This window comes from Sciurus carolinensis, chromosome 15, assembly GCF_902686445.1.
Source record: "Sciurus carolinensis chromosome 15, mSciCar1.2, whole genome shotgun sequence".
NCBI lineage: Eukaryota > Metazoa > Chordata > Mammalia > Rodentia > Sciuridae > Sciurus > Sciurus carolinensis.
In genome coordinates, this window is record NC_062227.1 from 25104068 (window position 1) to 25118357 (window position 14290).

The 14290-nt window shown below is 41.6% G+C and overlaps 1 protein-coding gene across 7 annotated transcripts in view; it reads left to right on the forward strand.

The window, feature by feature from the left end:
- Positions 1–707: 707 nt before the first annotated feature.
- Positions 708–14290, forward strand: part of L3mbtl4 (L3MBTL histone methyl-lysine binding protein 4) — a 520509-nt gene continuing 506926 nt past the window's right edge. For 2 of the 7 annotated variants that reach the window (XM_047526990.1, XM_047526998.1), the window contains exon 1: positions 1137–1214. The gene's annotated coding sequence lies outside the window, so the exon portion shown is untranslated. The other 5 variants (XM_047526991.1, XM_047526997.1, XM_047526993.1 and 2 more) reach the window with 5 other exon arrangements.

The following is a 14290-nucleotide window of genomic DNA, read 5'->3' on the forward strand; positions in this document are numbered from 1 at the left end:
AAGACCTACTTTAAATGCTTTTCTCTGCATACCTCCGCTTTTTGCTTTTTTTTTTTTCCCCTTAAATCTCTTTTTCTAAAATGATTAGAGCACAAGGCATGGTTTGTATGCTGTTTGCATTTGAAGTATCTGTGATCCTCCTCAATTTAAAAAATGCATTAGCAAATGTTTTTGTATTTCTTCAAGAGCAACACATTATGTTTCTAACAAATGACCAATCTTGCTTAAAAAACGAGTGTTCAGTTTTGGTTTTATAGTCAACAGTAAAACAAAAAGATCATTTTAGATGTTACTATTATTATTCATACCAAATTAATGAATTTCTTGCTGGAAGCAAACATGCTTATTTTCCTTATTCTGTACCCATTAGCTATGCTTAAGTTTATACACAAGGTTCCCGCAGGAAAGAAAATTTAAGGTCACTAGGCATCTAAAGTCTTTAATTAACAGCTACTTTAAACCATAAACCAAAAATACACGATTTAACAAGTTTCTCCCAAACCTAGGGACAAAGATATGTGACAGGCCAAAGTAAGCCAGTAGGGACTGTAAATTTCACGAGGGCAGAAACTGGCTCTGGTCGCCTGCTCAGTCCCAAGCAGCTAGGACCTCCTCAGGCTTCTTTCCACTTGCGAAGAGTATTCTTTTATTTTGAAATGGTATCCAAGAACGCATGTGTGGCAAAGTCAAGAGCGGGAAAGGGACATCGGAGAAGAGGTTGCAAAATCCGACAGAGCATAAGGAGAGGGGTATCCGGAGGGGAGAAAATGTTCCGCAGGTGAACAGGAGCCTGGATAAAGCAGCGGTGAGCGCCCCGGGACACCGTTGCGGAGGACGGGGGTGTAGGGCAAGAAGAAGCCAAGGTTTGGGGAATCCTGTCCAGGGAGCCACTACGGAGAAAGCCGCATCCGAAGAGCGAGCCACGGCCACCTCCAAGGCACGGGAAAGCCCCGACCTTGGCGGCCCAGCGAACCCCAGCTCCCCGGGGCGCAGAGCTGCGAGCGAGGCAGGTGCGGCGCGAGCATGCGCGCGGGCGGCGGGTGGGGGGCGGGGGCGGCTCCCCCTCCCCGGGCGCGCGCCCTCGCGCCCCTCCCGCCGGGCACCGCGGGGCCAGCGGCGCGGCAGCCTGGGCCAGCCCAGCCTCCACGCTCCGGCTCGCCCCCACCGGTGGCCGGCTCTGCGTTGCGGGCCGGTGCTGCTCCGCTCCGCTCGGGGTAAGGAGAACGCCCACCGCCCGTGCGGGCTGGTCGGGAGCCCGCGTGGGTGCCACGGCCGCCGCTGCGCGGGGTGGCCCGGGGCCTCGGGCGGCCGAGGGGCGTGTGCGTCTCCCGCGGCAAGGGCCTGGCCGCGGGGGCGGTGGCAGTTAGGGCTCGTCTCCGCCCCGCCGGCTCTTTCTCTTTCTTTTTCGTCGCCCCGCTCCCCGCGCGAGGCGCTGCCCCACTTGCCGCCCACTTTGGACGGGTGCGGCCGCCGCAGAGCCCCTGCTACTCTCTCAGCCAAGGGCCGGGCCGGGTGTCAGGCGTGGCCACCAGGGTGGGCGTCCGGGGGCCACTCCCGGGGTCGCAGCCGTCCCCAGGCACCGGGCGCCGTGAGGTGGGCGTTTGGCTTTTGTTTCCTCTCGGGGCCGAAGCCCCCTCTGCCCTCCGGTCCTCCTTGGCGGACAAGTGCCATGTGCCCGCTCTGGGGAACGCCAGTTCATCCCACGCCCCTCGCTGCTGGTCTTCCTCTCCGGAGTTCTGCCTGGCCCTGGCCCGGGTACGGAGCAAGAGAGCGTGCTCAGGGCGGACGTCCCGCCGGTGTGGGACGGTTGCTAACTAGAGTGCGTCCCAGCGCGGGATCTGCGACACTGGCGCCCTGGCTGCTGTAGCCCTCTCCTGCTCCCTTGGTCTTCCTGGGTCAGCATGTCACTGGTGGAGAAACACCTGGGCCAGAGCCGCAGCTACCTTGAGCGATTGGCGTGAATGTTTTCTTGAGGTAGAATTCCCGGTGGGTTTTGTCCCCTGTCTTTGGTTGAAGTCCTCAGAATATGCTTTATTTGATATATGGCTCTATCCATTTAGAAGGACATTTCTTAATACACCAGTTCCCTTAGAGGCTGAATTGAATAAAAGGAAGGCCTGACCACTGTTATTGAGAGTACTGTGTGTGATAGCTGGATAAAGTCAATCTGGTCACCAGTGACCTGTCCTGCTGGACCAACACTGTGAAACTTAAGGTGTATTTGTCTCCTGGATCCTGCAGTTGGAATTGTTCTAGATAATGTTTGTGGCAGGCTCCAGTTTCGGTCCTTGGCAAAAATAACTGTAGTGAGATATCATGGTGTTTTCTAATCCCCTTAAACTCAAAAAAGGTTAAAGTAGCAAACAGGTGAGGTGGGATATTCTTGGTGCTTGATAATGTAAGTTCTGAGTGGATTTAGCTCTTCTCAAGCTGCTGAAAACTTGAGAATAAACTTCATTTATTCATACTATGAAATTGGGAGAAAGGGTTAAAAGAAACAATTTCGGAGCATCCTGGTGGATTGGATTCTTCTACACCGACTTGGTGTGTAATCATTGAGTAGGAAGATGAGCTTAAAACTGCTATTTTCAGATGTAAGGCAGCTGGTTCTTTGCGTGGCATGTAGCCCTTGACTGTGGAATCATTGAGCACTTTGCTTGACAATTTTGAGGTCAAAAGAAATATTAAGTATGATCTACCTCTATAATAAACTTTCGCTCTGTTGGTGGGAAGGTGATCTGGTGAAGACAGTTAAGGAAATGTCTTAACTTTAAGGAGCAATAGGTGTATTTTCAGGTTCATTACAAGAATCTTAAGTAGTCTGTGTCTCTATACTTCAGGTGCAGTACCTGAGTGATTTGTATCTTAAATCATACTTCTGATTGATCTTTAGTAGTAGTAAGCCTCCAGTGCCTGGCGTGGCACTTGACACATGATTGAGTGCTTGTTCAACAGATGTTCATAGGGCAGAATATGTAAGTGAGCAGACTCTAAACAGGCATGGAGTGAGAAAAGCAGCAGTGAGGAAGATCAGTGTGATTATGAAGGAAGATTTGCAGATGGAAAATCATGGAGTTCTTACTAGGAAGAGCAGGTGAATCAGAAAAGTCACATGAAGAAGGTTGCATAGAAAGCACCAGACCCTCAATGGGGGCAGAAGGAGCCCCAACTCCTCTGCATCCCATCTACACTTTCCATGTGTCTATTTGTTTCCCTTCTCTAGAGCCTAAGAAAGGACAGATTGACATTCACTGAGATTAGTGTTCATTATTTTAATTAGGAAAGAAAGCTGTTGCTGGTGAACTGGAGGAGTTAGCAGGAGAGCCAGTTTTGGTGATTTGGGAGCAGGGTGGAGCAGATTCAGTTTATAAAGTATAGAAAGAGACACTGAAACACTTTCATTAGAGAGGCACTGATGTCATTGGGCCAGAAGAAGGCCAGCTAGGAAATATTCATGGGTTGGGTATGGGGGTGACAATAAAAAGCATGAGACAGTGCAAATAAATTAGCCCAGAGAGAAAAGAGCAGTTCTGTGACTGTGGGCCATATCCAAGGAAGGAGTCAGAGAAGCCACAAAGTGGTCAGCTGGTAGGAAAACCCGGTGTCACCATAACAGCAAAGACTGCAGATGATAAGTGAAGGGAACGCTGGGCCAAGTCTCGGTGATGAAAAGCCAGAACTAAGAAGATGCAGTTGAACTTGACTGTAAAGAGTTGGTCACGGAGTTATGTAATACTTCAGTGTGAATGTTGGTAATGCTTTGCTTTCTGCTTTAGAAATATAGATGTCCCCATTCATTTGAACAGTGTCTTGTAGTTTACAATGCATTTCTGTCTTTGTAGCCTTGGTAATATTATTTTGCGGATATGTTATTGTAGAAATACACCTTCAAGTGAAGAAAACTGTTTAGGTCCACTAAAAAAAATCAGTGTACCATTTGCATACACTGAAAGGGTGCTTACAAGCAAGCAGTGTTAAGTGTCATGATTATCTTGTACTTAAGCAAAACAATGAATTAGAAGATACTTAGGAGAAATGAAACTACAGTTCATTCACCCACATAAAATCATCATTTGTTTTAACATTTTTATTATTATTTTTTAGAATAGTGCTGTAGGAGAATTTATTCTTGTTTTATATTGCAAGAACAAATGATTTTCCATGACAGTAATGGAAAAGTGAAGCCTTTACTCTGAACCCCTTAGAGTTGTCACCGCTCTGCTCCCTGACCTGTGTGTACCTTTGGGGGAGAATGCCATCACAGCAGGGGTCCCTGCTCAGTGTCAGCTCCTGAACTTCTTTCTTCATTTTGTGTTGATTTGAGCTCATACATGAAGCATGCTCCTAAAGAGACCAGACATTTTGGAGAGTGCTCATGCCTTCCTCCTGAAGATGAATGTTAAGTATGTTAAGTGATAAGTGTGGTTGCTGCCACAATTAAAAACTGATTAATGTTGTTTGGAAAGCGTCAGGTGAGGGCAGGATCATGCTAGGCAAGTACTCTACCACTGAGCTGCATCCCTCGTCCTTATCACTTTTCTTTGTTACCATATCTAGCTAGAGAGAACTGTTTAAGGAGAGGGACAACGTAACACTTTAAATTTTTTTATTTTAAGAGATGGGGTCTCGCTTTGTCAGGCTGACCTCAAACTCTGTGTTCAAGATCTCCTCCTGCCTCACCTCTGGAATAACTGGGACTATAAGCCCTTGCCACCATGCCCAACACAACATTTTATATACAGTATTTTGGTATGCAGATGTTATCATGGCTTTTAAATTAAAATAGCTTTTTAGATTTAAATCATCGTTGATCTACTCCCTATAGTTTTGAGTGGGGGAACAAGTCAAAGAACCTAAAGAGGGCGAGCCATTTTTTTCGGGTGTCCACACTGTGTCAGTTGTGTGCTGTGTCTGGGGGCAACTCTATAGACTTGAGCTAGGTCTCTGTGGAAGTCCTGTAGTCCAGTGAGGGGCAGACACTAACTGATCACCTGAATAAACTTGAGTGCAGACTGGAAGTACACTTCAGGAAGACTCATAGGAGTGTCTAATTTGGGTTTGCAGGTCATAAAAGACCTCTGAGGATGAGCAGCCCCCGGCCAGGAGGGGATTAGGGCAGTAAAGATCAGGCAGACGGAAGCATGACAAAAGCCCCTGAGGTGAGAAGGGGCTCACCAGGAGGGACTGGTCTATGGGGAGACTGGCTGGGGCTAGCCAGGGTCCAAGCCTGGGGGTCATGCTGAGGATTGCATTTTATTTCCTTTGCCATGGGAAGGCTTTGAAGAGTTGTGATGAGATCTGACTTATGTTGGTAAAGTCCCACTTTAGCTGCCATTGCAGAATTTGGGCAGGTGGCAAGAGCAGTTATGACACCATGGCAGTTGTCCAGGTAGGAGTCAGTGTGCTTGGTGAGGAGAAGGTGTGTGTGGAGATAGGTGTAAGTGGAGGGACTCCAGGAATATTTTGGAGGTAGAATTTACAAAATTGTGGATGGATTAGAGGACAGGAAGAATCCAGGACTACTTCCCTGATCTCTAACCTAAGAAGCTGGGTGGATTTTGGAGATGGGAAAGACTGGTGAGAAACAGACAAGGTAACTTGAGTTTGACTGCAAGTCATAGTGGATAACAGGGTATTTTTAAGGAGACAAGTTGGTGTGTTTGTGATATATGTCAGGCACTCAACATTGTAGTAGGCACAATGAGCTCTCTTCCCTTTTCTGTAGCTGTAGAGTTTTGGTATTCTGCTTAGCTCTCACCACTTGTAATAGATCTCTTGAATACAAACAACCAGCTTGCCTATAAATGGGCATGTTGCACCCAAATGCATGGGTTTCTGAGCCTGACATCAAGTAGTCTTTGTGGTAACATTTTCAGTCCTGACAGGAAGGTCTAAAATTGTCAGATATGCTGCATGGAACTTTTAATACTCAGTTTCCCCTATGTGGTGTTCCATCACAGATCCTGATTACTGGAACCCTCTAAGTTCCTGAAGGGTCTCAGGCCTGCAATTATAAACCATTGCTTATTCTTCATGGTTGCTTCTTTTGTGGCTACATCAGACTTAAAAATGGAGCCATTGTAGTGATGCACCCCTATAATCCCAGCTGCTCCAGAGGTTGAGGCAGAATGATTATAAATTCAAGGCCAGCCTGGGCAATTTATTGAGACCTGTCTGAAAAGAAAAAGAAAAAGGAGTAGGTGAGTAGCTCATTGGTAAAACCTTGCATGGCATGCCCAAGGCCCTGGGTTTGATCCAGCATTGCCCAAAAAAAAAAAAAAAAAAAAAAAAAAAAAAAGATATTTCTTGAATGACAGCATTTTAACATTTTAACAATGATCATCATTGTTTTGGGAATTTCTTTCTATATAAAAACAAAGGGAAAAAATTAGAGCCATGATTCTGGTCCTGTATAAATGGATCTAGGTTAGCCACTGATGCCAGCTCAAAGCTCAGATCATCTGTGAGCAGATGTTTTGCCCTTGGCTTTGATTTTCTGATCTAGCCATGGGAGGTACACTGGCCTGGTGCTTTTGGCAGATGGGTTAAGACCTAAATCTAAATTTGAATATCTGAAGGAAGGTAATTGAGTGAAGCAGGCAGAAGAAAACTAGTCTTCTTAGGCTTGTTTTTATTTTTCCTCACCTTTTAAAACTCAACATTAGTGTTTTTATACTGTAATAATTAAATATAAGGAAAGTGAGAGAAAAATCCTCAGTGCTGTGTAGACAGTAGGAAATGGTAGAGAATATGGCAAACCAGAATTTTTTCATGTTCTAAAGGAAGTAGCTATTATTAAAACACAACACACATATTAAAAAAAACAATTTGGAAGTCAGCATTTAAAAAATATAGACTCTCTACTTAAAATATTGACTCGAATTTTATAGGATACTGTTAAGATAAACAGTGTGTCTACTGACCAGATGGAGTTTGTGGTCTGCCATTTTACAATTGTAGGGTCAGTTGCATAATTAACTGAATGCACTTCATTTTTGATTAAGTGGTTTTCTTATTTGCCATGCATGAATGCCTTTCTTACTTTTTATGCTATAGAGTATAAACATACTTGCTGACTTCTTATGCCACTGAATGCCACTCTGTAAGCACATTCTGATGTGGGGTGGTAGTTAAGATTTTGGCACAGCCTGGACTTGTAGCACTTATCTTCATGTTTCTAAGGACCCCCACCCTCCATATTCCCATTGTAAAGTGTTTTCACCAGTTGTCTGTTGGTTCATGCAACATATGGACACTGTTGTTGTGTGAGTGGGCTTGAACATTTTACCTGCCTTTGTGAATTTTCCCTCTCACCCTAGAAGTGAATCATACCCCTTTAATAGTGTGCTTTCCTACTGTTTGAGATCTGTTGTTCACTATCTAACTCCAAGTTTTAGGGTTTCATTGTTCTCCAGAAAACTTTTTGGGCTTGTAACCACATATTTTCAAAACTTAGTAATTACCTGACATATGTTAGATGCTCAGTAAGTGAAGCTTGACTTATTTTGTGTCAGTTTGTGACAGCACCTATAAGAAAGAACATTTTCAAAGTTCCTAACATTTTGGGATTCTGTGAGTAACCAGCTAAGACTTTGAGTTTAATTGAAAATGTAAGCACTGACCTTTTAGCCCTTCCTTTTATTAATATTATGGTCACACATCAAAGAAAAATAAAAGGTTCTACTGTTTTTGCTTTGTGGCAAAGAGTATTCTTCAATTCCCTGTCATTGCACCCTTTAGTGCAATGATATAAATATCTGCCTAAAACAGGTAAATTATTAGAGGTGCCAGCAGAGCGCCTCCGAATCTATATTTTATTCACACCATTTCTGAGAATGGTTAGAACAGTTTTTTTTTTTCTAAAAATTTTCCCTTTCTCTTCCAAAACTGAGTTTGCTATGAGTTTGTTTCTGAAAGACTTGTGAATGTTTGGGGGCAGCTTTTCACATCACAGGCTTAGGAAAAGGACTGTGAAGGTTAACAAATGGAGTATTTGCAGGGGCTAGCCCACTTCTGGGTGCTGTGGGGGTCTTTGTTTTTGTGTGAATGGATGCCCACCTACTTTATTACAGTAGATCACTAGTAATCTTTAGGGTCACTTTCTTCCACTGAGGTTGAGGAGGATGAGGATAAGGAGAGTATCATTGTGTCCTTTTCAGAACTGGCTTACATCTGCATCCAGAACAAACAATGCCATTTGCTATGGACTGAACGTTGGGAGAACGAAGATGGAAAAGTGAAGGGTACAGTTGTATGTTGATTCCCAACATGATGCACAAAGTGCAAGGTTTAGGTATGCTTTTAAATTGCATTCATGAGCTTGTTTTCTTTCATAATTCTAGCTTTCATAATTGTAGCTGAGTAGCCACAGTTTTTGTGATAGCCAGCTATTGCTAATGAAAAAGCTTCTGCTGCCTCATGTTTAGCAATTTTATAGTTTTTTTTTTGATGTTATACATTTAGACCTATTTATAGGTCTAATGGTATATTATACATTTATACCATTTAGTATTTTGAATTTTAATTAGTTTAGAAATAATCTAATTCAGGGTTTCTCAATGTTAGTTCTAATTTTTGTTGAAGAACCCTCCTGTACATTCTAGATTTTGGAATTCTACCTACTAGCTGTCTGGGTTCTCCTTCTCCTTAGTTGTGATGACCTTAGATGTCTCCATACATTTCCACATGTCACTTGGGGAGGGAGCAGAGGGACAAAATCACCCCAGGTTGACAACCGCTGATTTAGCCCAGGCTATTTTGCATATGATAAAGAGGTCTGGTATATTAGGCAAGGTTTCCAAAGTCAGAAGTCATTATGTCAGAATAGGAATAAAAAAACCAATGATCATAGCCAGGCATAGTGGCACAAGGTTGTGGGGAGGATGAGGCAGGAGGAAGACAAATGTGAGGCCAGCCTTGGCAACATACCAAGACCCTCAGCAACTAAGTGGAGACCCTGTCGTAAAATAAAAAAGGACTGGGGATGTAGCTCAGTGGTAAAGCAGCCCTGGGTTTAATTCCTAGTAACCCCCCTCCTCCATCATAAGCTAATTATTCACCTTGAGGGAATTTCTTATCAATTCAAAACTTTATCTTGTAAAATCAAAGTTTTTATGACAGTAGAGATCCCTTGTTGATGACTAGGAATCATTAAGTGCCATTATTGCTAATCAAGCTATGGCAAAGATGTAAATAATTTGTTCTATTAATAGCAGTTTGAAGAACTGATTTGCCTATCTTTATCCATCTGAGTAATGGCAGGGTTGGAACTGACTGTACTTTTCAGAAGTCCATGGGGTTTTCTATGACATCATGCTAATCCGTGTTTTCATATCCAAGTTGTGCAGTACCATTGTGTTCAATAGCTTGACAGATTTTACTCTAGAGTATTAATGCTTTATGTGCTTACATAATTTGGAGTTATGAAGTCAATAATATAAATATCTACTAAATAAGAATACATTCATAAATGTTTATTTAGTGTCTGCTTTGCCAAGGCTGTGCTAGGCCTTGGGGTATAAGGGATAAGAGAACTAGCTGGACCCCAACCAGGGATGTAGATTCAAGTTTGAGGTGTTTTCTTGTTGTTATGGAATGCTCCCTAGTTTGTTTGTGCAGTTATTCCTTCAGCAGCATTACTCAATGTGTAAGATGCACTTTGTCCCTTCTGCCTGGGAAGTGCCCATGAGGCTGGCAGTGAAGTGGGAGGGTGGGGCTGCTGTGCAATGGGCCCTCAGAGTCTAGGAGGGAGGCAGGTCTGTGAAAGATCAGGGAGTGTGCTTCCTGAAAGAGAGCTAGAACTCCCTTATTATGTCCCTGATTGACAAACTCCATTGTCCTGCACCACCAGTGGTGCCTCAGTAGTTACCGTGGGAAGCGACTTGGCACCAGGGCCTTCACCTTCATGACAGCTATAGTCTTTGTTGGTTCGATCATGTAGTGCTCCCACTGGAGACCATGTGTTATGGGTGTAAGAAAAGGTGCAAGTTTTAATCAGCCCCTTGTAGAGATGAGCACACCTTCCCTGCTTGTGTTATTTCAGTATTGTTTACATAACTCCTATTGGCATATGGCACAAAAGGAAGATTTGTTTCACTTTTTGGAAATTGACAAAACTCTGCTTGCCTTTGAATGTTCTCATTGAGTGTTCTGTTGTTGCAAGTGGAGATAGTCAATTCAGCATTGTATCTAAGCTTTTATGTATGAGTGTTAAAAAGTTCTCCCAAGATTTCCCCAGCCTTAAGTATCTAAAAATGACAGTTAAAACTGGAATTCAAAAGAAATAGCTTGTAAATTATTTTGAGAGATGATTTAATTCATCCACTTTCTTTAAATTATTCCAAATTTTATCCATTTCATTTCAATGTTTCTATCATAAACGTCCCTTTTATATTCTTCCTTACCATCATACTTGCCTACAGGCCATGAGGATCTTCTTTCTGGGACTAAAAATTAAACATTCTTTTAAAGAGGGGACAGGAAATTAACCTTTTTATTTTTGTTTTGTTCTGGGAGCTTGAACTGCCCCCACTCCTTCTAGGCATACAAATAGAAGCTTAAAAGAACTAAGGGGTATCTGTCACCTGTATTCCTTTTTCATGTAGAATATTGAACCTAAGGTAAAAAGAATCAGGGTAAAAGAATCTGAAGTTTGTGCATCAGGGCTTCCAAAGTCACCAGACTTTGATAAATATGTATTTGTAGCATCTCCTACAGATCCTGAAATGAAATTAATAAATAGCTTACTTTGTATAGGTAAACTTAAAATCAATATAATGTATATATAAAATAAAACGGAGAAGTTAGTGGATTGTGATTTTTAATGAAATGGCATTTGTTTCAAAATGTTAAGACACAATTTGCCCAGAAAATGCAATGAATCAGTTGGTGCTTATTTCCCTGACACAGTGGCATGACTAGGGAAAATACTAACTCAGTGGGCTGTGTCAGGAAGGAGAGTCTTCAAGCAGCATCATGTTCAATGGCATCATTTTCTGAAGTGGTGAACAATCCTGATGAAGTTCTGAACAAAACAAAGTAAAAATTTTCCTCAGTTTACTGAGTTGTATTCCTGGGAGAGGCAGGAAATACTGGAACCATGCAAAAACACTTTTTGAACATATGTAAAATGAAATAAAGTTCAAGGTTTAGAGAAGCACAAATAGGTACTTTTCTTTTTTACCTCTGTGAATGTCGAATGGGATGCTCCAGTCATGCAGATGGCAGGATGAGATTTTCCTGTGAAAGCTGTCCCACATGTTATAGGCCCTGTCCATTAAATGCCACTCAAGGAGCCATACAAAATTTAAAAATTCTTCTAGCAGTGATGTACTTCTCTCTTATTTCCTATTCTGGCCTCTGTTGAGAACCACTGGTTTGGATAAATAAATTTAAATGAATTTTACTAATTACATGCAATGATGCAGATGAAAGATGGTTTTTTGAAGGGAAAGTTACTTTTTAAAAGCATTTAGAATAATCAATTATTCTTTTAAGACTATTAGTTTATATAAATTAACCTATTTCATAAGAATTTTGATAATCCCAATGTTATCTTAATTCTTCCAATACTTAAACTTTATAATGAAAATATTATGAATGGATATTGGTTTTCTCAATTATGAGGCATTAGTTTACCAAGCTTTATTTGCGTTTAGTAAAATTTGTATATGTATGGTTAAATTTGTATATGTGTGGTTAAATTTGTATACGTATGATTTGTATATGTTATGGTTAAACTTTGGTTATCCTTATGGCTCTAGAGGTGAACTAGCACACAGGTTTTTGTTTTAGTTTAAAATGAACGAATTGTCTGAGGTTGAAATGGGCTGTAGGTAGATTTCTACAAAATAGAGAGATATTTAAATAGAGTGAGAGTTGTATAGATGTTGAATGTATTTGGGTCGGTGAGTACATGTGTGTTTGTAAGGAGTTGAAGTTGTCATTCAAGCCCGAGTTACATGATTTTATTATATCACAGATGCTCATGATATTCCTATAAGACCAGAATAATTATTAGACTTGGAAGTGTACTTAGAAGTGTCCTATCCTAATTTTACAGCCAATATAGGAGTCATTTCTGGAGTATCCCTGACAGATGGCCATAGAGATTTTGCTTGGAATTAAAAAAATATTTTGAGTAATGGAACATCATTAGAACAAATATATAGCTCCCCAAAGTAATTACTTGAAAAGATGAATATAATCTGAATGCATAAATCCTGTTTTAAAGGCAGTTCTGTTTGTGCACTTTGTGCTTCTAGACTGATATAGGTGTTCACCATTATGAGAGAAATAATAGGAATTCATGTTTTGCCAGGTGTGGTGGCATACCTATAATCCCATCAACCTGGGAGGCTGTGGCAGGAGGATTGCAGCTTTGAGGCTAGCTTCAGCAACATAGCAAGACCCTATCTCAAAATAAAAATAAAGGCCAGGGATGTGGCTCAGTGGTTTAGCACCCCTGAGTTCAATTCTCAGTACCAAAAAAATAAAAAAAAGAAATTCACAGGAACTCACAGGCCTAGGCTTATTGCTCTGTGAAGCCATGGTTTAGAGAAATAGAATCTTGTTGGAAAGTTAGTCTTAGCTTTTAGCTTTCCTGATTCCAGAGTAGCTTCTCCTTGCTGTGCTTGGGGTTGAACTTGGACTGTGTCCCTTTTGACACAGTAATTAGAATTGGTTCTAATTACAGAACTCCTTCATGCTAAATTCCACTGTACCTTTGTGCACACTTTGTTTTCTGTGCCTTTGTCCTTTCTTTGTACCTGGGCCAGCCTGGTCTTGGTAGTGATGGAGATGTAGTTGTACAGTGTATGGAAATGCTTTCCAAAAATTAGAGCTGCCATATAGATGCTGAGGGTATGCCTCCTTAACAGCTTTCACCTTTAAAAAGCGAATCTGGATCTCCAGCTCTGGCTGGCCCTGTGCAAATCTCCAGCACCGGCCTGCCCTGTGTGGATGTGTTGCACTGTGGCTTCCTATCCACCAACCCTTGAGATTCCTCTGCCACCATCTCGGATTATCACTGTCACCACAGCCACCATCTTTAGTTGGGGCAACTTCTATCCGGGGACACCTTTCAAAGACTAGAAGCTCATTATCAAGGTACCTACAGGTTAGTTACTGCTGCCACCAACTTGGGATGTGGCCGCTTACATCCAGGAATAAAAGCCAGAACCTGAAAGATCATCACCTAGGGTCCTGCAGGCTTGGTTGTTTCTGAGTTATCCCTCCTAGGTGTGCTAATAGCCACCATTTCCTGCAGAGGCAGGAGAGAGCCTTGCAAGGGAAGAAAGAACCCTAAACAACATGGCAGAAGAAATGTCAGAAAAGGAGTTCAGAATGTACATAATAAAATGATCTGTGAAGTAAAGGATGATATAAGAGAGCAAATACAGGCAAAAAAGGTTACTTCAATAAAGAGTTAAAAGAACAAATGCAGGAAGCAAAAAAATTATTTCAATAAAGAGATAGAGATTCTGAAAAAAAGAAACCAAACAGAAAACCTTGAAATGAAGGGTCAAATCAATTTAAAAATTCAATAGAAAGCATTACCAACAGATTAGATCACTTGGAAGACAGAAACTCAGACAATGAAGACAAAATATTTAATCTTGGAAATAAAGTTGATCACACAGAGAAGATGGTAAGAAATCATGAACAGAACCTCCAAGAGTTATGGAATAACATGACAGACCAAATTGAAGAATTAGATTGAGGAAGGCACAGAGATACAAACCAAAGGAATGAGCAATCTATTCAATGTAATAATATCAGAAAATTTCCCAAACCTGAAGAATGACGTGGAATATCAAATACAAGAGGCTTACAGAACACGAAATGTAAAAATTACAACTGAACCACACCAAGGCAAATTATAATGAAAATGCCTAACATTTAAAATATAGAATTTTAAAGGCTGTGAAAGAAAAGTATCCAATTACATATAGGGGGAAACCAATATGGATATCAGCAGATTTCTCAGCCTAGACCCAGAAAGCTAGGAGGACCTGGAGCAATGTATACCAAGTTCTGAAAGAACATGGTTGCCAACCAAGAATCTTATACCTAGCAAAACTAACCTTCAGATTTGAAGATTAAATAAAAACCTTTCATGATAAATGAAAGTAAAAAGATATTGCAAATAGAAAACCTCCACTACAGAATATTTTCAGCAAAATATTCCTTGAGGAGGAAATGAAAAACAACAATGAAAGTCAGCAAAGGGAGGAATTACACTAAAGTAAAAACCAAGTCAAGATAAAAACCAAAAATAAGCCAAAATGAC